Raw genomic sequence first — 12,294 nt, 5'->3', positions numbered from 1 at the left:
TTAGTTCTAAGGTGAAGTGATTCTGGGATCTTTACTGCACGCCCTGTGTATTCAACAGGAATTGTCCACAGTACTTGGGTGTAACTATAATATATTTCCTAGCCCTGGGTGAGCTCTTGACGTTTTCCAGCTTACAGCTCACCACTCATTGTTTGCCTGGCCTCTTGGAGGAATTTCACTCTAATACATCATGACTTGGATTTTAGAAACACATTCAAGAGGACCACTATGCAGATTTCTAGATCTCTTTCTCTGTGTAACTCCATCTTTTCTGGTTCTCTGCCCTGCAAATTTCAGTTTCAGGCATCAAACTCTGATCTCTGTTCTCCTCAACTGAGAGGGATCACTGGGTAGTGGCTGAAATCTCCCTTCTGTGGACTATGGTCCTTAAAGTGCCTTTAGGCAGAAATCCAAGGTGAGTCTAGATTTCATCTTGTTTTTCTTGTCTCTCATGGATCAGAAAAGCAATTGTTGCAAATATTTTGTCCAGTTTTCTAGTTGTTTCTGGTGGGAAGTTAAGTCTGGCACCAGTTTCTCCATTAGGCAGGAGGTAGAGATTGCCACAGACCATATTTGAAGAGTTGACACCTGGCAATTTTCTAGAACCAAAGCCAAGCCACACTTTCAGAAGGCACAAAATACAACAAATAAAATGAAACCTATACCTAAACACATCACAATGAAATTATAGAAAAACAAAGAGAACATTTTAACAGCAGCCACAGGAAAAGAGATTACTTTCAAAGGACTGTGGACAGATAACTTCTCAACAGAAGCAATAGAGGCCAGAGGTTAACAGATTGTTGTTTTTAATTTTCTGGAAGAAAACAAGAGTCAACTTAGAATTCTATACCCAGCAAAAATATCATTCAAATATGTACATAAAATAAATATATTTCACAGATACACAGAAGTTGAGATTTTATCACCAGCATATCTTCACTAAAGGAAATTCCAAAAGATCTAATTTAGATACAAGGAAAGTAGTCCCAGCTGGAATGTTTGAGATAGAAGAAGAAATTCAGAATAAAGAAAGTGGTAAATATATGGGCTAATATAAATGAACTGTAATTACATAAAACAATTAGTAAGGTGAAACCAAAACATTACAAAGCAGACTTTAAAATCTGGCAACAATAATATATAAGTTGGGCAAGGGAAATAAGTGGTGTTAACATGTTCCAAAATTCTTATATTATCTGGAAGGAGGATAAGGGTTTTGATTAACTTCAGACTTTCCTATAGTAAGTATATATGTTATAATTTCTAGGGTAACTACCAAAAGAATACATAGTATATAATTTCCAAATCTTAGGGGGAGAAGTGGAATGATGAAAAAAATACTAAGTCAATAAAGAAGACAAGATAGGAAAGAGAAAGAAAGCAATGACAGAATACAATGTACTACAATAAAACAATGAAAACAAATCTCAACATACTTTAGATTACACTGGATATAAATGAACTAAATGGTCTAAAACAGAACAATATATTGTTTCTAAAAGACATATCTGTGGAAAACAGAAGTAATTAACAATAAGATAACTAAAATGTCCCCATATATTTAGGAATTTTAAAATGTACTTATAAATAACATATGAATTGAAAGAAGATAAAAATTTAAACATATTTTGAATTAAATAATTGTGAAAATACCACACATATCAAAACTTGTATGCTAAAGCTACATCAGTATCTAGAGGACAATTTATAACATTTAAGAATGCAAAAAAAAGAAGAAGAATGCATGCATTGGGAAAATATGAAAACCTGTGAGACATGCTTCTATTTCAAGAAGTTAGAAAAGGAACAGCAACATGAAAGTCTTATTTTGTCTGATATAAGTATAGCTACCCCTGCTCTCTTTCAGTTTCCACTTTGGACCTGTGTCCTTAAAGCTGAACTGAATCTCTTGTAGGCAGTATATAGATGGGTCTTGTTTTTAATTCATCTAGCCACTCTCTATTTTTGAATGAAGAACTCAATCCATTTACATTTAGAGTAATTATTGATATGTAAAGATTTACTGATGCCTTCTTATTAACTATTTCCTGGCTGTTTTACAGTTCCTTTGCTCCTTTTTTCCTCTCTTACTGTCTCCTTTGTGAACTGGTGATTTTCCATGATGATGTGCTCTGATTCCCCTCTTTTTCTTTTGCAAATCTACTATAGGTTTTTGCTTTGTGGTTACCATGAGGCTTACACAAAACATCTTGTGGATAGAACAGTCTGTTCTATGCTGAAAGCAACTTTGCTTGCATACAAAAACTCTACCTTTTTACTCCCCTGCCTTTTAAGTTTTTAATGTCACAATTTACCTCTTTTTATATTGTGTATTCATTAACAAGTTACGGTAGTTATAGTTATTTTTAATACTCTTGTCCTTAACCTTTATACTACAATTGTTAACACACCATCATATTACAGTGTTAGAGTTTTCTGAATTTTATTATTTATCTTGATCAGTGTGTTGTATATTTTCATATGTTTTCATGTTACTTATTAATATTTTTTCATTTCAGCTTGAAGAACTCCTTTCAGCATTTCTTGTAAGGCAGGTCTAGTGATCATGAATTTCCTCAGCTTTTGCTTATCTGGGAAAACCTTTATTTTGTCTTCATTTCTGAAGGATAACTTCGCTAGATAGAGTGCTCCTGGTTGGCAATATTTTTTCTTTCAGCACTTTGAATATACCATCCTACTCTCTCCTGGCCTGTAAAGATCCTGCTGATAGACTAATATGGGTTTCTGTGTAGGTTACAATCTTTTTTTCTCTTGCTGCTTTTAGGATTCTCTCTCTTTGATTTTTTTTTTTTTTTGCAGTACACGGGCCTCTCACTGTCGTGGCCTCTCCCGTTGCGGAGCACAGGCTCCGGACGCGCAGGCTCAGCAGCCATGGCTCACGGGCCCAGCTGCTCCACGGCATGTGGGTTCCTCCCGGACCAGGGCACGAACCCATGTCCCCTGCATCGGCAGGCGGACTCTCAACCACTGTGCCACCAGGGAAGCCCCTCTTTGATTTTTGATAGTTTCATTATAATGTGAAGATCACTTTGGATTGTAATAATGGGGTAATCCATTAGCTTCATGAACCTGAACAGCTAAATCTCCCCCAGTTTTAGCAAGTTTTCAGCCATTATTTCTTTAAATAAGCTTTCTGGCCCCTTTCCTCTCTTTCCTTCTGAAATTCCAATGATTTGGATATTGTTTCTTTTGATGGTGTCTGATAAATCATATTGGCTTTCTTTACTCTTTGTCATTCTTTTTCTTTTTTCTCCTCTAACTGGATTATCTGTCTTATACTTGTATATCTCCTCATTGTTCCTATCCTCTAACTAACTGATTCTTTCTTCTGTTTGATCTATTCTGCTGTTAATGATCTCTACTGAATTTTACATTTTATTCATTGAATTCTTTAGCTCCAAAATTTCTGCTTGGTTCTTTTTTATGATTTCTATCTCTTCCTTAAATTTCTCATTCTGTCCCTGTATTGTTTTCCTGATTTCACTGAATTATCTTTCTCTGTTTTCTTGTAGTTCATTGAATTTCCTTAAAACAGCTGTTTTGAATTCTTTATTGGGTAAATTGCAGATCTCCATGTCTTTGGGTTTGGTTACTGGAGGACAATTGTGATCTTTTGGTGATGTCACATTTCCTTGATTTTTCATGTTCATTGTAGTTTTGTGTTACTAATTTTGGATTTGAAGTAGCAGTCATCTCTTCCAATCTATACTGTCTTCAGGTGAGAGATACCTTTTGTTAGTCCTGATACAGATTCTGGGGCTTTCTCTGACCTCGCATGGATATACCTACTTTATGCTCCTTGCTCCCTCTCGTGGCAGAATTCCAGAATTCATAAGCTCATATGTCTCCTCTCAATTCCTCTCCTCTCAATTCCACTCCAATGTGTCAGAATTCATATATATATATATATATATATATATATATATATATATATATATTCTCTAACAGAATGCTGTAATTCCTCCTCTGAATATCTGGACTTCTACAAAGGCTCTCTTGTCCAGATAACTGATTTGGGGTGACTGCCCAAATCAGTTATCTCCAGATGCTCCCAGATTGTGGCTGAAAGGGGCTAGAGCCAGTTGATAGGCTTCTGCCAGTTCCACTGCCCATACCGAGGTCTGTGTCTCTATTACCCAATGCATGGCTGGGCAAGGCTCCTCCCGGGTCACTTCGTGTATGTATAGTCCTGGATCCCACAACTCCCACAGAGGCACTTTTATTTGTGGATGGATGACAAAGTTTTGTTGTTTAAGGGAAAGGAACAAAAATGAAGGATGTCTTATGCTATTATAATGTTGACATCACTCCTCTAACAGGATACTAACTGGGAAATAGTATGGGTATTTCTTGACTTGGGAGGTGGTTACATTGGTGTTTGCAATATACCTTTTAAAAAACTGTACATGTTTTATGCATTTATACTATATTACAAAAATTTTAAAAGAATAAAGAGGGTATGCCCATGGATCCTAATCTAAAAGAGGTAAGAAAATAATTTTTAAAAAACAGTTAATAAAAAATAGTTTCAGACTCCAAGAACTTCAGTCATTCTAAATTACTGAACATATTAGTATGGACTGGAGAAATACAGGAAACTTGAGGAAAATAATGGTGCTTGAACTGGAATGGCAATATCCACAAACTGAGCAAAACAGTGCATATTTGGTCTTGTGATGGTTGTAAAATATGCCCCCAAATTGTTTGAGATTCTTCTTTTTGAAAAGTGGAGCCTAATTCTTCTCACCTTGAATATGGGCTGGACACAGACTTGCTTCTAATGAACATGATAAAGTGGAAGTGACATGTGACTTCAGATACTACCTCATAAAAGGCATTATGATTTCTTCCTTTTTCTCTCTTTTGGATTGTTTGCCAAGGGGGAAGACAGCTTCCATGTCATTAGGATACTTTTGCTTCTCTGTGAAGAGGCTACATGGCACTGAACTGAGGTGTGGCCACAACCCACTAGGAACTTAGGTCTCCTGCCAACAGCCATGTGAGTGGGCTTGGAAGTGGACTGTCCAGCTCCCATCAAATCTTCACATCACATCTTAATTATAACTTCATGAGAGAACTTGAACCAGAATCACCCAGGTGAGCTACTCCCAAATTCCCTGACTCATGACATTATGAAAGAATAAATGCTGTTTTTAAGCAACTAAATTTTAGGGGAATTTGTTGCATAGCAATAGATAACTAATGAAATTCTAGAGTCACGGCATTGGGAGTGGAAAAATAGGAGACATTTCAAAAGAAGAATCAACAGTACTTGGATACTGAAAGAAAATGAAGACAAAGAATGAGTCACAGATGGCTAAAAGGTTTTATATCCAGGAGATTAGGGAAACAGTACCACCAATAACAGAGAAAAGACCATTAGAAGTAGAAATCTATTTGGAAGATGTAATACTGTAAACTGGGTTTTGGAATGTAGAAATTAAGATAACAACAAGACAAATAGTAAATATCCTATAGATAGTTACAAAATTAGGACAAACATTAGGTAAGGTGTAGGGCTGGATGGGGTACAGTGGAGAATACAACAAAGAGGTGATAATTAATAGTATAAGAATAGATATCTTTTTAAAGAAAAGAATTTGAGATCAGAAGGTCTATGTTATTTCAAGTTTACGTGTGAGTACCTAAAAATAGAGAAAAAAGTAAAAGAAAAATTATTGAAGCAGCCAGATAAAATAAGGTGGATTATTTAAAAACACAGGGAAGAAGAGCAAAAAAGAAAGAAAAACTATTTTCACTTCAAAGACTGGCATAGGCATATGAAACTATTAAACAAGAGGAGAGAGAGAGAAAGGGAAGGAGCTAATCAGTTTGTTTCTTTATTTTGGGGACAGAAGTCATAATGTTTTTCCCAAATGAGCTACATTCAAAGCTTCAGGAGATTAGTAATTCATTAATGAAACTGATAATGGAAGTCCTGAACAGGGAAGATGAAATCAAAATAATATCTATGGGAATAGTAATGCCATAATATAATCAAACAAGAATTCCCTTTTGTGATACTTCTTTCTTAGATTTCAGCATTCAATTATCTTTTAGTGTCAAGACCTGTTTTCACCTTAAAACCCCTCCATCAAGTGTAAACATATTTCATTTATGTAAACATTTGTCATTACAGAATTTATAAACCAGGAATCACTAAAGATGTCATTTACTATTAATTTTTGATTACTAATATTTTTATGTTCCAGTAAATATGTTCCTCCAAAATTACCATTCACTGTTGAGCTTTGGATCTTTTCTTCTGCAGTGTATTTCCCACCTTCAATCTCAAGCCAGATCAACATTTATTCCTAAAATCTATTACATCTCTCAATATTTGAAAACTGGGTTTGAGTAAACAAAGAAGCCTTTTATTATCTTGACTTAGCTCATTAGGAAGAGTTCTACCAAAAGATGAATGACTTTACCAATCTAGCATCACCTTGTTAATATTATCAGTAGGTACTAAAGGCCTTGAGTGATTATATCAAATAACCACAGTTACCAGTTTCATATTTTGAGATTTACTCACATATTTTCACTAATAAAGTATTTTATCCAACTTTTTCTTTTTTTACAATTATAGCCGATCTGGTTGGTTTAATGTCACGGTATGTTCTTTTATATTCCTCTAAGTTGACTGAAGTCTACTCTTCTTTCTCATCTTTGCTCTCTAGTTTGATCTTTTTTGTTTTTTAAATAAATTTATTTATTTTTGGCTGTGTTGGGTCTTCATTGCTGTGCACAGGCTTTCTCTAGTTGTGACGAGCGGGGGCTACTCTTTGTTGCAGTGTGCGGGCTTCTCACTGTGGTGGCTTCTCTTGTTGCGGGGCACAGGTTCTAGGAGCACGGGCTTCAGTAGTTTTGGCTCACAGGCTCTAGAGCGCAGGCTCGATAGTTGTGGCTCACGGGCTTAGTTGCTCTGCAGAATGTAGATCTTCCCAGACCAGGGCTTAAACCCATGTTCCCTGCATTGGCAGGCAGATTCTTAACCACTGCGCCACCAGGGAAGTCCCCAGTTTGATCTTTTGTGTGTGTCACATGTAGGAACACTTATAGTCTGTGCCCATGCCAGATCTCTGCCTCAGTTTATGTTTTGGAGGAAAATAATTCATGAGATTCATTGATTTGTCTATAATTGAAAACACAACTACACAAATTTTCCTTCACTGAACACTTATATTAGAGGTTACTTTAAAAGCATGAAACATCTTAGAACATTTAAAATAATTTTAGTTATATGAATTTAATTTATAGGGCATATGTCATACAAATGAAGGTGCTTATTAGTCAAATATATTTAATCCTACATGTTAAAATATATACGTACAGAATCTAAGATGTATATAACTTAAAATCTAGAATATCTATAATTTTTGAAGACATTCTTTGATTTCTCTGAGCTAATAATACCCTCCAAAATATGGATAATCTCACAACTCACAGGCTCTTATGTAGTAATGAGATAACTCATGAGAATCATGTGAAAATGCCTTGATAATAAAATACATATATATAGGAGTCAAGATGGCAGAGGAGGAGGAGGACATGGAGTTCATCTCTCCCCACAAACGCATCAAGAACACATCTACGAATGGAACAGTTCTCACAGAGCACCTGCTGAACACTAGCAGAGAACCTCGGACACCTAAAAGGACAAGAAAGATCCCCATGTAACCAGGTAGGATGAAAGAAAGAAAAAGGGATAAAAGGAAGAGGAGAGGAAGTGGGATGGGACCTGCACCCCTGGTGGGGAGATGAAGGAGAGGAGAGGTTCCCGCATCTGGGGAAACCCCCTCACTGGTGGGGAGATCAGCTGGGACCGAAGGGGAGCTTCGGGGGCTCCGAGGAGAGTGCAACAACCGGTCTATGCAGGCAGGACAGAGTGAGACTTACACAGATGGTCCTTACCACGGCCTTGTGCATCCCATCCTGAGACATGTGTCTGCCGGTGCGCACAGGGGCTGGGTGTTGGAACATGGGGTTTGGAGAGCAAACCTGGGGAGGGGACTGCTGTCGGCTGTGAGGATACAGCCAGAAGGGATGGGAATGAGGAGCTCTGCAAATGGGAATGCTCATGGAGGAAACCCAGACCACCAGAGAAACGAAGCACCATGGTTGAGTGACATGCAAAGGGCGGGTCCACCATTGCAGCCTCTCTCCTCATGAGCCAGCCCTTTCCTCCCAGGTATTAGGGAGGGTTCCCCCTGGAGTGGGCTCGCGCATCCCTGGCCACCACCTCCTCTGGCCCCTCCCTGGCTGGGCAGCTTGCTCGCCTTGATTGCCACCACAGGCCCCTCCTGCCTAATGGGCTTGCATGTCTCAGTCACCACCCTGGCACCATCCCGTCTGCGAGGCCTCCATGCTGGCCTGGTGAAAGCAAAGCCTGAGAGTCACCAGGGCCAATTACTAGCATACTAGCAGATGCCCCAGGGAATATTAATTGGCGTCAGCTCTCCCAGAGGTCCTCATTTCAGCAACAAGACCCGGCCCCTCCCAACAGCCTGCAGGCTTCAGTGCTAGAACTCCTTAGGCCAAACAGCCAGCAAGACAGGAACACAGCCCCATCCATCAACAGACAGGCTGCCAAAAGTCATACTAGGCTCAGAGCCACCCCAAAATATACCCCTTGTGAGAGCCCTGCCCACCAGAAAGACAAGACCCACTGCTACCCACCAGAGGACAGGCACCAGTCCCTCTCACCAGGAAGCCTACATAAGCCCCTGGACCAACCTCACCCACCAGGGGACAGACACCAGAAGCAAGAGGAACTAAAATCCTGCAGCCTGCAGAAAGGAGAAAACAAACACAGTAAACTGGACAAAATGAGATGACAGAGAAATATGCTGCAGATGAAGGAGCAAGATAAAAACCTACAAGAACAACTAAATGAAGAGGAGATAGGCAATCTATCTGAAAAAGAGTTCATAGCAATGATAGTAAAGATGATCTAAAGTCTCAGAAAAAGAATGGAGGCTCAGATCAAGAAGATAAAAGAAATGTTTGATAAAGAGATAGAAGATGTGAAGAACAAACAGACAGAGATGAACAACACAATAACTGAAATGAAAAACACACTGGAAGAAATCAATAACAGAATAACTGAGGCAGAAGAATGAATAAGTGAGCTGGAAATAGAGTGGTGGAAATCACTGTCACAGTAGAACAGAATAAAGAAAAAAGAATGAAAAGAAATGAGGATTGTCTCAGAGACCTCTGGGACAACATTAAACGCTTCAACATGTGCATTATAGGACTCCCAGAAGAAGAGAAAGAGAAAGACCTGAGAAAGTATTTGAAGAGATATTTCTCTAACATGGGAAAGGAAATAGTCACTCAAGTCCAGGAAGCGTAGAGAGTCCCATACAGGATAAATCCAAGGAGGAACACACCAAGATACATAATGATCAAACTGACAAAAATTAAATACAAAGAAAAGCAACAGGGGAAAAAGCAACAAATAACCTACAAGGGAATCCCCATAAGGTTATATGCTGATTTTTCAGCAGAAACTCTGTATGCCAGAGGGAGTGGTATGATATATTTAAAGTAATGAAAGGGAAAAACCTACAATCAAGAATACTCTACCCAGCAAGGCTCATTCAGATTCGATGGAGTAATCAAAAGCTTTACAGACAAGCAAAAACTAAGAGAATTCATCACCACCAAATAAGCTCTGAAACAAATGCTAAAGGGACTTCTCTAGGTGGGGGCAGTGGGAGAGGCTACAACTAGAAACAAGAAAATCACGTATGGGAAAGTTCACTGGTAAAGGTAAACATACAGTAAAAGTAAGAAATCATCCACACACAAATATGATATCAAAACCCACAACCATGAGGAGACTACAAATGCAGGAAATGGGAATTGCATTTGAAATTAAGAGACCAGCAACTTAAGACAACCTTGTATATATATAGATTGCTATATCAAAACCTCATGGGAAATGCAAACCAAAAAACTACAATAGATACACACACACAAAAGAAAAAGCAACCGCCACACAACACTAAAAATGGTCATCAAACCACAAGAGGAGAGAACAAAAGAGGAAGGGAAGAAAAAAGACCTACAAAAACAAACCAGAAACAATTAAGAAAATGGAACTAGGAACATACATATTGATAATTACCTTAAATGTAAATGGATTAAATGCTCCAACCAAAAGATATAGACTGGCTGAATGGATACAAAAATAAGACCTGTATATATGCTGTCTACAAGAGACCCATTTCAGAACTACGGACACATATAGACTGTAAGTGAGCAGATGAGAAAAGATGTTCCATGCAAATGGAAAACAAAAGAAAGTCAGAGTAGCAATACTCATAGCAGACAAAAGAGACGTTAAAATAGACTGTTACAAGGGACAAGGAAGGACACTACATAATCATCAAGGGATCAATCCAAGAAGAAGACATAACAATTATAAATATATATGCAACCAACATAGGAGCACCTCAATACATAAGGCAAATGCTAACAGCCATAAAAGGGGAAACTGACAGTAAAACACAGTGATAGTGGCGGACTTTAACACGCCACTTACAACCAATGGGCAGATCATCCGGAAGAAAAGCAATAAGAAAACAGGAGTCTTAAATGAAACATTAGGCCAGATAGACATTGATTTTATAGAACATCCCATCTGAAAGCAGCCAAAGACACTTTCTTCTCAAGTGCACATGGAACATTCTCCAGGATAGATCACATCTTGGCCCACAAATCAAGCCTCAGTAAATTTAAGAAATCGTATCAAGCATCTTTTCCAACCACAATGCTATGAGATTATAAATCAATTACAGGAAAGAAAAAACTGTAAAAAGCACAAACACATGGAGGCTAAATAATATGTTACTAAACAACCAATGGATCACTGAAGAAATCAAAGAGGAAATAAAAAAATAGCTAGAGGCAAATGACAATGGAAACACAATGATCCAAAACCTATGGGATGGAGCAAACGCAGTTCTAAGAGGCAAGTTTATAGCAATAAATGTTACCTCAGGAAACAAGAAAAATCTCACATAAACAACCTAACCTTACACCTAAAGCAACTAGACAAAGAAGACAAACAAAACCCAAAGTTAATAGAAGGAAAGAAATCATAAAGATCAGAGCAGAAATAAATGAAATAGAGATGAAGAAAGCAACAGAAAAGATCAATGAAACTAAAAGCTGGTTCTTTGAGAAGATAAACAAAATTAATAAACCTTTAGCCAGACTCATAAAGAAAAAAAAGGAGAGGACTCAAATAAGTAGAATTAGAAATGAAAAAGGAGAAGTTACAACAGACACCACAGAAATACAAAGGATCATAAGAGACTACTACTAGCAACTATCATGCCAATAAAATGGACAACACAGAAGAAATGGATAAATTCTTAGTAAGGTACAATCTTCCAAGACTGAACCAAGAAGAAACAGAAAATATGAATGGACCAATTGCAAGTACTGAAATTGAAAGTGTGATTAAAAAACTTCAAACAAACTAAAGCCCAGGAATAGATGGCTTCACAAGTGAATTCTATCAAACATTTAGAGAAAGGTTAACACCTATCTTTCCAAAAATTTGCAGAGGAAGGAACACTCCCAAGCTCCTTCTACGAGGCCACCATCACCCTGATACCAAAACCAGACAGAGATACCACAAAAAAAGAAAATTACAGGCCAATATCACTGAAAAACATAGATGCAAAAATCCTCAACAAAATACTAGCAAACCGGATTCAACAGCACATTAAAAGGATCATACACCATGATCAAGTGGGATTTAGCCCAGGGGTGCAAGTATTTTTCAATATATGAAAATCAATCATTGTGATACACCACATTAAGAAACTGAAGAATAAAAACCATATGATCATAAAAATTAAAACCTCCCCCAAACCCCCATATGATCATCTCAATAAATGAAGAAAAAGCTTTTGACAAAATTCAACACCCATTTATGACAAAATCTCTCCAGAAAGTGGGCACAAAGGGAACCTACCTCAACATAAAAAAGGCCATATATGACAAACCCACAGCAAATATCATTCTCAATGGTGAAAAACTGAAAGCATTTCCTCTAAGATCAGGAACAAGACAAGGATGTCCACTCTCACCACTTTTGTTCAACATAGTTTTGGAAGCCCTAGCCACAGCAATCAGAGAAGAAAAAGAAAAAAAGGAATCCAAATTGGAGAAAAAGAAGTAAAGCTGTCACTGTCTGCAGACAACATGGTACTATACATAGAAAATCCTAAAGATGCTACCAGAAAACTA

The 12,294-nt window shown here is 37.7% G+C and overlaps 1 protein-coding gene across 4 annotated transcripts in view; it reads right to left on the bottom strand.

The window, feature by feature from the left end:
• The window catches only part of SCLT1 (sodium channel and clathrin linker 1), a 268,143-nt gene that overhangs the window by 56,483 nt on the left and 199,366 nt on the right, over positions 1 to 12,294 (bottom strand). Inside the window, exon 19 of one of the 4 annotated variants that reach the window (XM_089911510.1) lies at positions 1 to 12,294. This exon is cut by the window's left edge and continues 30,792 nt beyond it; it is cut by the window's right edge and continues 13,813 nt beyond it. The exons of the other annotated variants lie outside the window; for them this stretch is intronic. The gene's annotated coding sequence lies outside the window, so the exon portion shown is untranslated. 4 annotated transcript variants of the gene reach the window in all.

The sequence above is a fragment of the Delphinapterus leucas genome, chromosome 5, assembly GCF_059928025.1.
Source record: "Delphinapterus leucas isolate spDelLeu-1000000601 "Yukka" chromosome 5, BTC_Dleu_Yukka2, whole genome shotgun sequence".
Lineage (NCBI taxonomy): Eukaryota > Metazoa > Chordata > Mammalia > Artiodactyla > Monodontidae > Delphinapterus > Delphinapterus leucas.
Note: the sequence above shows the minus strand (reverse complement) of the source record. Positions and strands in the feature narration are given on the sequence as shown.